Source organism: Camarhynchus parvulus, chromosome 4 (assembly GCF_901933205.1).
Source record: "Camarhynchus parvulus chromosome 4, STF_HiC, whole genome shotgun sequence".
NCBI lineage: Eukaryota > Metazoa > Chordata > Aves > Passeriformes > Thraupidae > Camarhynchus > Camarhynchus parvulus.
This window is the reverse complement of record NC_044574.1, coordinates 38,100,087-38,114,329: the sequence shown is the minus strand read 5'-3', so window position 1 is coordinate 38,114,329 and position 14,243 is coordinate 38,100,087.

Genomic DNA, 14,243 nt, shown 5'->3' with positions numbered 1-14,243 from the left:
CAGTGATGAAGACCCTATGTTTTGCAAAAAGGACTCCTCTAATTACTGAAAAGTAACTTAATAAACTCAGTTCCTAGTAATTAAGAATGCCACGTTTTTTTTTTTAATAGAGGCAATATTTTGTTGAAATACTGGAAGTATAGAAGATTTTGGACTGGAAAGGATGTTAATGGCCATCTAGTCAGTCAGCTGGGTTCGTGCAGTCTTAGGTACAAATCCAGGCTGAGCAAAAAATGGATTGAGCCCTGCAGAGAAGCACTTGGGGGGTGATGGTTGATGAAAAACTCGACACAAGCCAGCAATGTTCATTCACAGCCCAGAAAGCCAATGGAATCCTGGGCTGCATCAAGAGAAGTGTAGCCAGCAGGTCAAGGGAGCTGATTCTCCTCTTCAACTCTGCTCTTGTGAGATCCCACCTACAGTAGAGCATCCAGCTCTGGTATCCCCAATAGGAGAAGGACATGGAACTGTTGGAGCAAATCCAAAGAAGGCCATGAAGTTGTTGAGTGGATCACCTCCCCTATAAAGACAGGCTGAGAAAGTTGGGTCTGTTCAGCCTGGAGAAGAGAGAGTCGCGTGGAGACCTCACAGCAACATTCCAGTATCTGAAGGAGGCCCACAGGGAAGCTGGAGAAGGACACTGTCAGGAAATGTAGTCATGGGACCAGGGGAATGGCTTCAAACTGCAATAGTTGGTTTTGATTAGGGAGAAATGCATTACTGTGAGGGTGGTGAAGCACTGGAACAGGATGTCCAAAGAAGTGGAGGATGCCCAGTCCCTTGAAAGTCTTCAAGGCTAGGTTGGATGGGACTTTGAGCAACCTGGTCTAGTGGAAAGTGTCCCTGCTTACAGCAGGGGGTTGAAAAAATATAATCTTTAAGGTCCCTTTCAAGCCAGGCCATTACAGAATTCTATAGTCTCAACTCCTCTGCTGTGGGCACGGACATCTTTTACTAGGCCAGTTCAAGGGGTGTCTCTCGGGGCTCTGCATTGGGACTGGGGCTTGGCAGTGCCTTTATCAATGACACCCAGGGGCACTGAGCACCCCCACATTTGCAGGGGACAGGAAGCTGAGCAGGGCAGGGGCACTACGGGATGATGGCATCATCCAGAGGCACCTGGACAAGCTTAAGAAGTGGGACGAGAACCTCATGAGGTTCCACAAGGCCAGGTGCCAAGTGCTGCTCCTGGGTCGGTGCAATCCCTGAGTCACAGATTTTTCCAGGTCAGAAGAGATTTCCAAATCCCTCATTTTAGTGCTCCCACCATCTCCAGAACCAGCACTTGGTTGGCCCTTGGGGCTTTCCCATGCCCTTGCCCACTTCCAGGAGTGCTGGCCAGAGGGGAGCACACACAGCCTGTGGCTCCTCCACAGCCCTTGTGGGCAGCGTGTCTGGCCACCATGCATGGGCTCCACTGGGGAACGTCTTTCCAGAACAAAGAAATCAACAGCTGTAGCAATTATAGCAATCTATACTTACGTGATGCCTTGGCCAGTTTTTCCTGACTTCTACCATTGTGTAAAAAGAATTTCTTGTGGTGTTAAAACTAGGTCTGAAGGGGAGTCATATTTTCAGTGTAGTGTTCCAAAGAAAAAAATGTGAGGACTTTTTGCTCCTTCCTGGGTCACTGAACAATACAGAATTTAATATAAGCAGCCAAAAGGATAGGATTATTTTCAGCCTGGAGCATGCCAGTGTTCCATCCATATAGTTATGTACTGATATAGGCATCAGTACAGCTACATTTACACTTGCAGCTGATGAGCAGCAGAGGGAGGAAGAGCTGCAATCTATAAGCTGTTTAGTTTTCCCTGTTCAGTCTAACGCTGTAAGTATTATCTACTTTGTTGGTTTTTTCTGTTTTCTCCTTCTTTTCTTTGAATCTGACAGTAAATTGGAGATTTCTTCTTTCCTCTCAGCATGTTGCCACTATCTTTTTACTGTAGTAGCGATCTAAAAAAAATAGAATACAATACATTGCATTAGTTTTCTAGATTTAATATAGCTATACAATCTTGGAAACCTCTTCAAAATGGCAACAAGGACTAATGCTGAATCCACAGGTCAAAGGGTGATGTTACGTCACTAAGAAACACATTTTTTATTTCCATATGTCTAACAGCCATTGGGTAGCAGCAGATTAATAGTATGTAAATGGCCTGCTATGGACCAAAGAGTTTTCATCATTTATGTAGTTTGTGTCCAACTCCTTGCCCTGTGCAGGACACTCCATGAATCACACCATGTGCCTGAGATCATTGTCCAGATGCTTCTGTACTCAGACAAGGCTTGGTGCTGTGACCCCTTCACTGAGAAGCCTTTTCCAGTGCCCAGCCACTTCCAGCTGTGGAACCTTTTTCTGATATCCAGCCTAAACCCACCCTGACTCAGCTTCCTGGTGTTTCCTTGAATCCTGTCCCTGGTCACCACAGAGAAGACATCAGTGCCTGCCCCTTCACAAGGAAGCTGTACTCTGCAATGGGGTCTCCCCTCAATCTCCTCTCCTCCAGGCTGAACAGACCAAATGATCTCAGTTTCTCAGTTACTTCACATACAGCTTCCCTTCCAGACCCTTCAACGTCTTGTTGCCATCCTCCCAACTTTCTCTAATGGCTTAATGTCTTTTTTTATATTGTGGCACCCAAAACCACAGCGCTCCAGGTGTGGCTGTCCAGAGCAGGACAATCCCCTCCCTTGCCTGGCTGGTGATGCTGTGCCTGATGCACCCCAGGACAGGGATGGCCTCCTGGCTGCCAGAGCACCATGACTCAGGTTCAATTTACCATTACCAGGACCCCCAGGTCTCTTTCCACAGTGCTGCTCTCCAGACTCTCATTCCTCAGCAATCACAAAATAGCAATGCATCACCTACAGCAGGTCCTGCACTCCTTGGCTGCCACTGCTGAGGGGCATTACTGAGCAGGAGAGGCCATCACACCCAGTGGATGTGTACCTCAATCAGGGACCTTTTTACACCTTACTGTTCATCCTGTGAAGAATGCATGTTCATCATCATTGCTAGGAATTTAATAGAAAGAGAATGTACTGAGATGTGCGAGCTTGACATAATAAGTACACCCTCAAAAAGCACAAAATGGATCTCTTGTGTACCTTAGCATTCTTTCCTCTTCTACTCAGCGGGCCCAACGTAATCTACAATATACCTATTGAGAAAAATAACTTCTCACAAGTCTCAGCTGATGCCAAGCTAATGAATTGCTGTTATGCCTAGAAAACTCCTCAGATACAGAATATGCCTCTTTCACAAACTAATTTCATTAAAGTGATCTGAGCTGCACACAAAACTCTTAGTATGGAAACATTACCATTACAGTAGGCAAAGTCTATTAGTATGTTCTTCTCTAATCTTCACAGAGTTAATTCCTGCCATCCCCTCCAAAGAAACCACAAAAATATGGACATTTCCCTTTATCTATGGATTGTTCTTTCCACAGCTGAAAACAGACATTTCTGCAGTACATTTCACAGAATTACTTTGGCATGTTTCCAGGAAAACCTTTACCTTATTTATTCCAGACCTAAAATTGTGTTTATTTTGGTTGTCAATGCAAAGCTTTTTCAATTGTTTCCACTTTTTTTCCCTATTCATCTTTTATCCTTTTCTGATTTTTTTCAATGATTTTGCTTTTGAATTCTATGGATTGATTAAATTACATATTAATTATTTACACAATTTTAGCTGAGAAATGCTAAATGTCTTCTATAAATTCCAAGTTTATTGCTTTATAAACCTGATATGTGTTTTCCATTTTCTCTCACATAAGATATTTACAAAACAAATAATAGTAAGTGCATATCGCACCAGTAGTAACCCAGTGGTCATGAAACATATCAAAACACCATGAAGAAAACATGTCCAGGGATGAAATTATATTAAGGCTTTGAGAACTCTTGATTTTTGAGTAAAAGAATGCAAATGTACTTTACCAGACAAGTAGGTTAATAAAAAACCCACACAAAGCAGCAGAGATATTAAACTGATTACTTCATATATTCAGTCAAAAATACTTTTTCTATTGTGTTATTCAAAGTTTTATAAACAATTTTATATGTTTTCACTCTGTATCAGCTACTACAAAAATATGACATTTAGAATAAACAACCATTTAAAAAGAAAAATATTAATCACTCATTTACAAATTAATAATAATAGTAATAATAATAGTAGTAATAATAATAATAATGATACCTAAGCAGATTCCCTCGTATGCATTTGCCATTCCTCTGTCCTGTCCAATTTTCTGAGTATAACCCAAGAAGCAAAGTACACAAAGTTCTACCTACATAATAGTATGAATGACCCCACCTTTAGGTCTCTATTCCCATAAGAAAGACTCTGAAAAGATGTGAGGGCTGCGAGCTCAGTAAAGGGCCAATACTAGCCCTTTGTTATCCCTATGCATCACTAAACAAACACCAGATTGAAGAGATTTATTATGAAGGCTTGCTAACATTTTGAACTTTACTTTTGAGGAAATGTGTGTCTGGATGTATTAAATAATGATCATTCAGATGCCAGTGTACAAGGCAGAACCTAAAAACCAAATTAAACTTACACAGAGAGATCATATGATGAAACACTAGTTCATGGAACACACATCTGTGCAATTCTAAAAGTTAAATTTCAGAAAGTCTTAGCAAATATCCATATAACCATGTCCAAGTATCTCTTTATTCCATCTTTATTCATGCAAGGTACACGAATAATATTAAGGCTGTGAAATCAAACATTCAGAAATCAAACAAGGATGAAGGGAAAGGCCTTGTCATGTAAACCTTATGCAGCCTCTATGAGACCTTAGCAGTGAGGCAGACGTCCAGTCTGTACAACTATGAGTCTGAACAAATGTACCGTCTGCTTTCAAAGCTGTTACATTTAGGAACTTGAAAGACTTGTGGAAGGACTGAAGTGTGTACTAGAAAGACATTAGCTTTTACTCGACTTAAAACTGACCAAAATTTAATGTATTTAGTTAAAAATATTTTCAAAGTTACCTGTCTATGTAGAATGCTGGCAAAGTATCAAAACAATGATGTCTACTCTAATAATAGTGAAACACTTAGAATAACAGCTCTATATTAAACATTACAAAAAAAAAAAAGAGTTTAGATGAAAGGACTTTCCTCAAACCATATGAAAGTTTGATACAGACAAAAGAGAATTAGATTCCTTCCTGGATTTCTGATGAGGCATTTTTGGTGAAACTCACTTACTGTCAATAACTGCTCTATTTCCTCTCCAAGCAAATGTATTAGAGAATTCTCTGCACTTTTATTTTCGCCTTGATCCTCAAAATATACTAATTTTTCTTACAATTTTAAACTGTGAGTTTGTCCTTATCATTTCCTTTTTGAAAACAAAATGTAGATGCCATCACTGTCACTTCTCACTTCATGTAGGATTTTTAGAAGAGGTGATTTATCTCCACATATTACAATTTCTGTATATTTGTAAGGAAAACAAAAATCTTATGAGCTTTCTTAGTTAAATAACTTTATACATTAAGTCAATGAACTTTGAAAGATGGCAGCCAACTATTGTTAAAATTTTGTCACATTATATTTACTAATTTACTTCATAAGGGTTTGAAGTCAATGGACAGCAACAACCCTAAGCATAGTCTCTGGCATCTCTTCTGTGCAATTCCCAAAACTGCAAGTTTACTCACTCTCACCAGTACAAGTGCACAGAAAAATGAAGAGCATCAAAGCTGGCTATGCAGAAAACCCTCGAGGCTGGAACCCCTTCACTGCTTGTTGGAATATTGCACCATCCATTCAATTTGTAGAACAAAGGTAAGGAAAGAGTTCTTGGTCAAACATAGCTAAATGTTTACAAAGGAGAGGTGCTAACTTCTATGGGATTTTGAGGTAATCGACTCTTATGTTTAAAAACTCACAGACAGCATTTCCCAAGGCAAAGCTTTAGATGTTGATGATTGCTGAGACTCACTCACAAGACTGGTTTCAGTTTAAGATTTAAAATGCATAGTGCAGGAAAATGCTATGAAAAACAGAGATAAGAATGTTGTATTGGTTTGTTTATATAGATGTTATACATCAAGAAACTGTGCAGTAAATTCTCATACAGTAAGCACAACTATGTCAAAATAATACAATGTTTGTGTTTGCTAATTCCTGACTACAGTGTATTTACATATTGTAGCTGTAATATATTTTTTCAATTATATTATATATATAATTATTACATATTTAATCCATGTATTATATAGTAATTATTATTCGAATTCCATATAAAATATATCTAACACCTCTTCTAAATCTGCTTATATCAACACAAACTTTAATTCTCCAGACTGTTTGGATCTGAGAGTGGAAACAAAGGAAATTAAACAGCTTGTTGTTTGGCTTGTTTTTGTTAGATCACCCTTCCTTCTCTCTTGTTATATAAAGAAAAACCTGGATTGGTTGGTTCTGTTGGATCCTAATCTTGCCCACCAGATATGCCTGTATTTCTATCTGTACCACATGTGCAACAGTACAGTTAATGCTTTTGCAAAAAGTTTTTCAGTAACAGATTTATTACCTAAATTCTCTGGGTTATAGCCAGGCTTTACTATTGCCCAAATTTCAAAGCAAATAATATATGTATTAGATTGCTCATATAGCATCTTAGAATTTTAGAGTCTTTTGGGGTAGTATTACAAAAATCTCCTCTTTCATCTGCCAGGTTCTTTGGATTTAGTCAGGTTTTGATGACAAAGCCAGAAATTGTATTCCAAACAGTCTGAAAGTGGTGTTTCCAGTAATCCTTTTAGATGAATCATTGTTTCAGTGGCTCTCTCAGCGGTCTCAGTCATGCTTTTAACTCTCAAATGTGTCCTTGCATCGTCATTAAAGGGTGGTTGTCTTGGCTCTCTAGGCTGCTCCCTCCCAGATCTGCATTCTTTCTCTGACTTGGTGAATATTTTGCATGATTATCAGTGATATTTCACTTTTTAAAGAGAATTCAGGAGTTCACTGATCCATCAGCCTGACTCCCTTTTCTAGACTAATACCACCAGGCTCATGTAAGGACCAGAAAATTGTTGTTTTAAGAACCACTGAAACTCAAATGACATCTCATTGAGCAACAATGAAATACATTAATTTAAAATGAATTTTTCCTACTTTGATACAAAAAACCAATACAAGGTCCACACCTGATGCTGGAGAATTTAAAGCATGTAAAAACATATCTTTAAATAACGCATACTTTGCCTCTTTATCTTGATTCTAATCAAGATAGCAAACAGGACAGAAAGGAGGTGTGCACATCTTATCATATACTTTTCATGTTTGATGGCAAGTAGAAATTATCATGTTTTGTCTGAAATATATTTTAAATGGTTTTTATCACTGCCTTCTAAATGTACTCAATTTGCCTCTGCAATTTATTTTTTTCACCAGAAATAATCACCCTTTAAGAAAAAGAAAAAACTGGATCCTGTCTAAACAGAGATGGTGTTTGACAGCTTGTTTAACTTAAAAAAATTCTGACTGTCAATTTTTCCAATCTGTCAATGCCAAAGCACCAAGATTGTACCCCATCAATGTTTAGTCACTGGCTCTGGAGCTGTAATGCCTAGTGAGAGATGGACTTATCAGTACAAGATCAGTACTCTGCCAAAATTCTAATTTTTGCTTTTGACAGAACCAGTGGATTCAATTTTGAGGTCCAAACTCTAGAAATTGAATCCAAAATAAAGACATACAAGCATTCTCAGTGCTGTCACGCAAGTTGTCATCACCACTGAAAGGCTCCTTCTCTCACAAGCTTGGAGGCCTACTTTGTGTCATTCCTAAAAGCACCTATTTTTAAAAAGTTTGTTTGCTACATGATTTCTATCTAAAAGGAAATTTTTAATATATAATGCAATAATACATATCTGTTTGAAGGACATAGACTCTTTAAACACAAGAAAACCCACCTGATTTTAGTTTTAAGGTGTTAAACATTTGCTATGGTAGAACACGCCCCTCCCAAACTCTAAATGCAGGCAATTGTATTTTCAACCAACATGAACCACTTCCTTGTCTGATCTCTTTTCATTTCACAACAGATAGAGAGAAAGGAAAAATTCTGTTATATTTTCACATGGTATAGCCTACCATAAAACAAGTAAGTTGCTGTTGCTTATCTGTGTGTTATTCACCACGTCTGCAATATTTCTGCCACCACCTTTTTCAGCACCTGTCTGTTGGCCAATCAGAAAACAGCAAAAGGCCTGAAGTCTCTCCAACTCCAGGGAAACTCTTTCCAAAAATATCCCCAAGCTAAGTGTCTCCCTAATAGGAGCTACTGACTGACAAATCTCTCAGCAGTTCATTCTAAATAGCCAGCTGTGTTTTAACTTTTTTTTTTTTTTAGTTCTACTGAAGATAACAGTGGAAGTAATCAGCTGTTCCATGTTCCTCCTTCAGCATTCATTCCTCTTTCCAGACGAATGGATGTCACATTCCTGCACATTTGTCTTTGTTAGTGCTGTGACTCTGGCAGCAATACACAGCTGTCTACCCCTATCTGGCATCAGACATGTTTTTTGGTGGCAGGTGGAGTCTTCCTAGAGGAATACATTTGGCATAATCAAAAGACAGCCTGCAATAGCTGCTACAAAGGTAAAGCAATGTAAAGCTGTATTATGATAAAAGGAGAAAGAAGTAAATATTTATTTTCCTACAGATCAGCATCTCACATTTTGTTGAAAGGAGCACATTCAATTTTCAAAGTTAATTCCCTTGTAAAGAAAGAAGCTTTTATCTGGTATTGAACTTCAGCTCTGTCTGTGCCTGCTCAGATCAAACACATTTCACATGCTAAGAGGGAATCCAAATACATGACTGGCTGTGAATATAAACATGCAAAATATGCACTGTAGGCTTGCAGCTAAAATTGATCTAATAGAGATCATTTTCCTCACAAAGAGGAAAGTCTAAATCTTAGCACATACAACATTAAAGGATGACATGTGATGCTATAAAGCATTTTTCTCACTGCCCAGCTATGGGAATTTTATGATATGCAAAAATGCAAGTAGTTCTTATATAAAATAAAAAATCAGCTCTGTTTGAAATATAATCTTCACGGAGGTACAGGTAATATCTACTGTGAATAGGACTGCAGCACTTAGAATTAAGCAGTTCCATACTCCACAAGGCATAGAGGGATGAGTAACTTTTCAGATACAGCACAGGTAGTTATAACACGTGTAATTAATTTAAAAATAAAAGAATTGGTAAAGCCATAATGAATATGACTAATGTGTACAGCACACAGGACAAAATAAACTCAGGCAAGAGCAACACTTAAAGCATTTCAGTTAAAAAAAGTGGACAGAATTATAGCTAAGGTCTTGTATATGAACTTCTTAAAAGAAAATTTTTAGAAAGAGACTAGTGTTAAGTCTGCTTTGTGGAATTGGGACAAAAATTAGCTATCTAACATTAATGGGTTGCTTTTCTTCTTTCAAACAGCTTGTTTAAGTTAGAGCATTACTTTTGTGACACAGATTTTCCACCAGAGTGTTTTAAGTCTAATTTATTTCCCTTATCTTCTTTAGAAAATTATGTAAGACTACACTGAGCTGATACAGCTTAGATTTCTTAAACTTATCATATAATTTGAAATCTTTACATGCTAGACTATATAATCTCAATTATATTGTCATGTGCTACACTGACCAATTCCATCCTTGCTTCTCTATCCTTACGAGATTGCATTGGTGCTGCCTTCTTTAACTTTCACTCATTTCCCTCTTCCTTCTTAATTCAACATGAAATTGATTTAAGTTTTTGTACTAAAATCAGCTGTAACACAGGCTTGCTTAAATTCTTATTTGTATACATTCCCAAATGCTAAAATGTAAAATGGCCTTTCTACTTGAACTACAGAATTCAATTCAGAGTTTGTTGACACCTCGTTTCTTCTCTTTGACACCATTAGATAACGCTCCTTAAATATTTTAATAGAACCGGGCAGTGGGAAGGCCTTCTCCAGGCCATGGCACGGCAGTGAGCTCCGCCTGTGCGGTGTGGCCGCAGCTCCATGGCACGGCAGTGAGCTCCGCCTGTGCGGTGTGGCCGCAGCTCCATGGCACAGCGGTGAGCTCTGCCGGTGCGGTATGGCCGCAGCTCCATGGCACAGCGGTGAGCTCTGCCGGTGCGGTATGGCCGCAGCTCCATGGCACGGCGGTGAGCTCCGCCTGTGCGGTGTGACCGCAGCTCCATGGCACGGCGGTGAGCTCCGCCGGTGCGGTGTGGCCGCAGCTCCATGGCACGGCGGTGAGCTCCGCCGGTGCGGTGTGGCCGCAGCTCCATGGCACGGCGGTGAGCTCCGCCTGTGCGGTGTGACCGCAGCTCCATGGCACGGCGGTGAGCTCTGCCGGTGCGGTATGGCCGCAGCTCCATGGCACGGCGGTGAGCTCCGCCTGTGCGGTGTGGCCGCAGCTCCATGGCACGGCGGTGAGCTCTGCCAGTGCGGTATGGCCGCAGCTCCATGGCGCTCTGCACAGCAACACATCCCGCAGGCCGAGCTCGGCCTGTGGACACCCGCGGCCGCCACAGACGCACAGAGCGGCAGGCTCCACGCTCCCTGTCCCTCACCGCAGAGCGTCACCCTGCCTGCCCCGCCTGAGCAGCCGCTCTCGCCGGCTCTGGCCGGCACCTCTTCACCTCCAGCACCGTCGCCATTCACCGGCGCCCAGTGGCTCCTCCAAACCCGGACCCCGTCCGCGTTTTCCCCTCAGCGCCTCACGCAGCAGAGCGTGTGCGGGGCTGTGAGTGAAGGGTCCGGCCAGGCAGCGAGGCAGGCTCAGGGACCAGCGTGTCATGGTGACATGGCCCTGAAGGAGTCTGATGGACACAGAGCCTGGAAAGAGGCAGGCTCAGGAACCAGCGTGACATGGTGACACGGCCCTGAAGGGACCCGAACAGAGAGCCTGGAAAGAGGCGGGCTCAGACAGCGCCGCCTTTCGCAGAGCACCGCCCGCTCTCAGGTAACGTGGACAGAGACATCGCTACCCTGGCCACAGTGTCTGTAGGCAAAGATCAAGCAGCTTTGCACTACGAGTCTTCGCCTTTGTGATAAATCCATGAGGGCACAATGCGCTTCACAGCCGCAGATGCAAAAGTGGGTTAATCACAGTGCACAGGGATGCAAACTCTGACAAAATTCCTTTGACGCTTTAAGGGATACTGGGGGCACTCGCCAGTCAAGTAGCTGTTTGTATGTGTTCCATTATTACTTGTTCTGCTAATAAAGAGACAGAATGATCATCTTGAGCATCTTGAGACAGAATGGTATTCCAAGTGTTCTAGTAGTCTTGAGATAAGGGAAGCAGAATGACAAGTTCCTCTTGATGATGTAGTTTGCCTCATTAGGACCTTAGATAGACTGTAGATCTTGGACTGAGAAATATTCATCTCTTTCCCAGTTTACAGAATGGTATTAGTTCTTCTTAGCCTTCCTTTGTGTTTTAAGGTTTCCTTTCCTATTCACAGCTGTGGTAATTCTAGCTAGTTGTACAATTTTCAAAGTTTATTGATGTGTTGTTGCAGCCCCTCAATCTCTTTGTTGATGAAATATTCTGTAAAAGAAGGCTGGGAGTTATTATTACTGTTCTTAGCTTCATTTTAAAAATTGCTGTATTTCTTCCAGACTGATTACCAATACAACTACTAGGAAAAGCTGAAGGTGTATAAACTTTCCCACTGCACTCCTAAGATCCTCAGAGAAACTTGGAAAAATTGTATTTGAATACCATTGACATTACTTGCTACATTTGACACTTCCATACATATATGACAGGTAGATACTTCCAACTCATTCTATGAAAACATAGATTAGCTCTAGCTATGTAAAAAAATCCATTTACTATGTATTTACAAGCATAATTAAATGTTTTTTGCATACTGAGGGAAAAATAAAGAACAAAGCTATGTATGGCATCGAACTACAGCAAGACATTGACCCAGTCTGTTTAAGCACAGGCAACCAGATTATTTTTTTGCTCTTTCAGAGGTGGAAAAAAATGTCTGTTAGTAACTCAAAATAACTGGAGGTTTCTGTGGCAACTGGTAAAGGAGGTTGTATCTCTCCCTGCTGCTTAAAGTAGAAGCAGTTCTTAGAGATTTCTATTTGAAGTTTGCATACTGGTGTTTGCCTTCAGGTCTTGGAAAGGAGATTGCTTATCTACTTGTATTTTATCTTGTTGCTATTTAGAGTAAGAAACAAATTAACAAGGACCATAACAGAGACACACTGCTTTCTCAGGTAAGTACATGGATCATTAGGGTAAAGAGCTTATTAATGTATTTTGGTTTTACACAATTAATGATGAAAATTTTTTGCATTATGTAACATCTTCATCAGATCAAATGATAAGCTTGTACAACCAGAATAGTTTTATGGTTTTGGGGATGGGATTTGGAATGACTTGAGCTGACTAGTGTTAGAAACTATTATTAAGGTTTCAGGGAAACTGCAGCTGCATTCCATCAAATCTATTGGTGGTGAAAACTCTTATCTCTGTGGAGTTCTGTTCATCAGCTGAATTTTCCATAATACTGCAATAGGAATGGAGTGAGCATATTAGCTGTTTATCTGTAATCTTGTTTGATGCTATTATTTATTTTAAAATATTATATGTAAATGCTAAATTGTTACATCATTGCATATTAAAGCGTGTTTATCTTGCAAAATGTGTAACTGTTCCAAAGTTTTAGTCTGTTTGCCATTTGTTTGTAGTGATTTACTGCCTTTACTATGTTTATAAAGGAGAATACATTGTTTTTGCAATAAAAATGGAAGATCTTGACTCCAAAATATTTAGTACAGAGCAAAAAATATGAGCATTCACTAAATCATAGAAGAAGAATGTTGGGAAAATTTATTCATGGCTTAATAGAGCTCTATAAAACCTTGCCCTATTTTCAGGTTATGAAGAATATTTCATTAACAGTTGAAGAGGAATTAATTGAACACAAATCTTTCACTTTCTGGAAAATGTTTCTATCATGCTGTACAAAAAGTATTGGGCATACTCGATTTACACAAAACAATACTTTATTTGTATTCAGAAAACTAAATTTCTTTTAAAATATCTCTGCAGATATCTACAGGCAGATATATTTTCTTCCCAGAAGTGAAAATTTAAACATATAATTGCAAGAACCAGGATTTCATCCACCCACTCCCTGTAGAAAATGCTGAAGATAGCCCAAGGCAGCTTGTTGCTGTTTATATGCAGGTTATTTTTGACTCCCATTCCAAGGTGGCAAAGTCTTGGGTATTTAGTGGATGCCTGAAAAAGGACCTTAATTTTACTTTGTGGGGTGACTGCTTAAAAATTGGGCATACAGTAGTTAACTCTTGGATAACCAACTCCTTCTTTGTGCACAGTTTTCAGCTTGAAATTTTTAGAATCATGGTTCTGTTCTTATTTGAAACGCTGAAATCACTGTAAAATTACCTGGAAAAAAGATCCTTTTAACTAATTTCACTACAACATGGTAAGGATCTCCAGCTGCAAAAATGCGGTTTGTATACATGGTGAAGCATTCCCAGTCCAGCAGTGAGTGTGTTCAAGCTGTGATTAGGGGACAGAAATTGCCTGTATGAAGATGCCAAGATTCTCTATCAAGCACTGAAATAGGATGTACAGTACTGGCACCTGTTAGTACATAAAGATGGTCTGGATCCTGTAGGGAGCTCTGAGTCTCTTGTGCTCTTCTGTCACAAGAGTACATCTACTGCACTTCCATTGTTGCCAAGGAACAAATTTGAGTAAAAAATGCTAGGCAGTATCTAGAAGACCTTGAGCTGAGAGCAAATGTCAGTGTACAAAATGATTTCAAATCCGAGAGCAGATATAATGGGTGCTGGCAGAAGGGACGGAGGTCTGTAACATCTCTTTGGAGCTATAATTTCTTCTATCCACTCTGGAGCATGTGACTCCCAATAGGTTGCAATCTGGCAGAAACCACGTTGCCCACACATTGCTTTTATTTCTGGAAACTATGTGATAAAGTCTCCAGATTAAACCAACAGTCTTCATGTTTACTTCTTCCTTTCACTGAGTTTTAACAGAAATTATGTGCTTGAAAAAGTGCTTTTGGACAGTTTTTTTTTTTTTTCCTGGGACTAAATTCTCACAGGAGTTTTAATGAGGTGAAAGTACTTCCTTAACAGAGACAGTAAGAGAGAATTGACTCGGTTACAC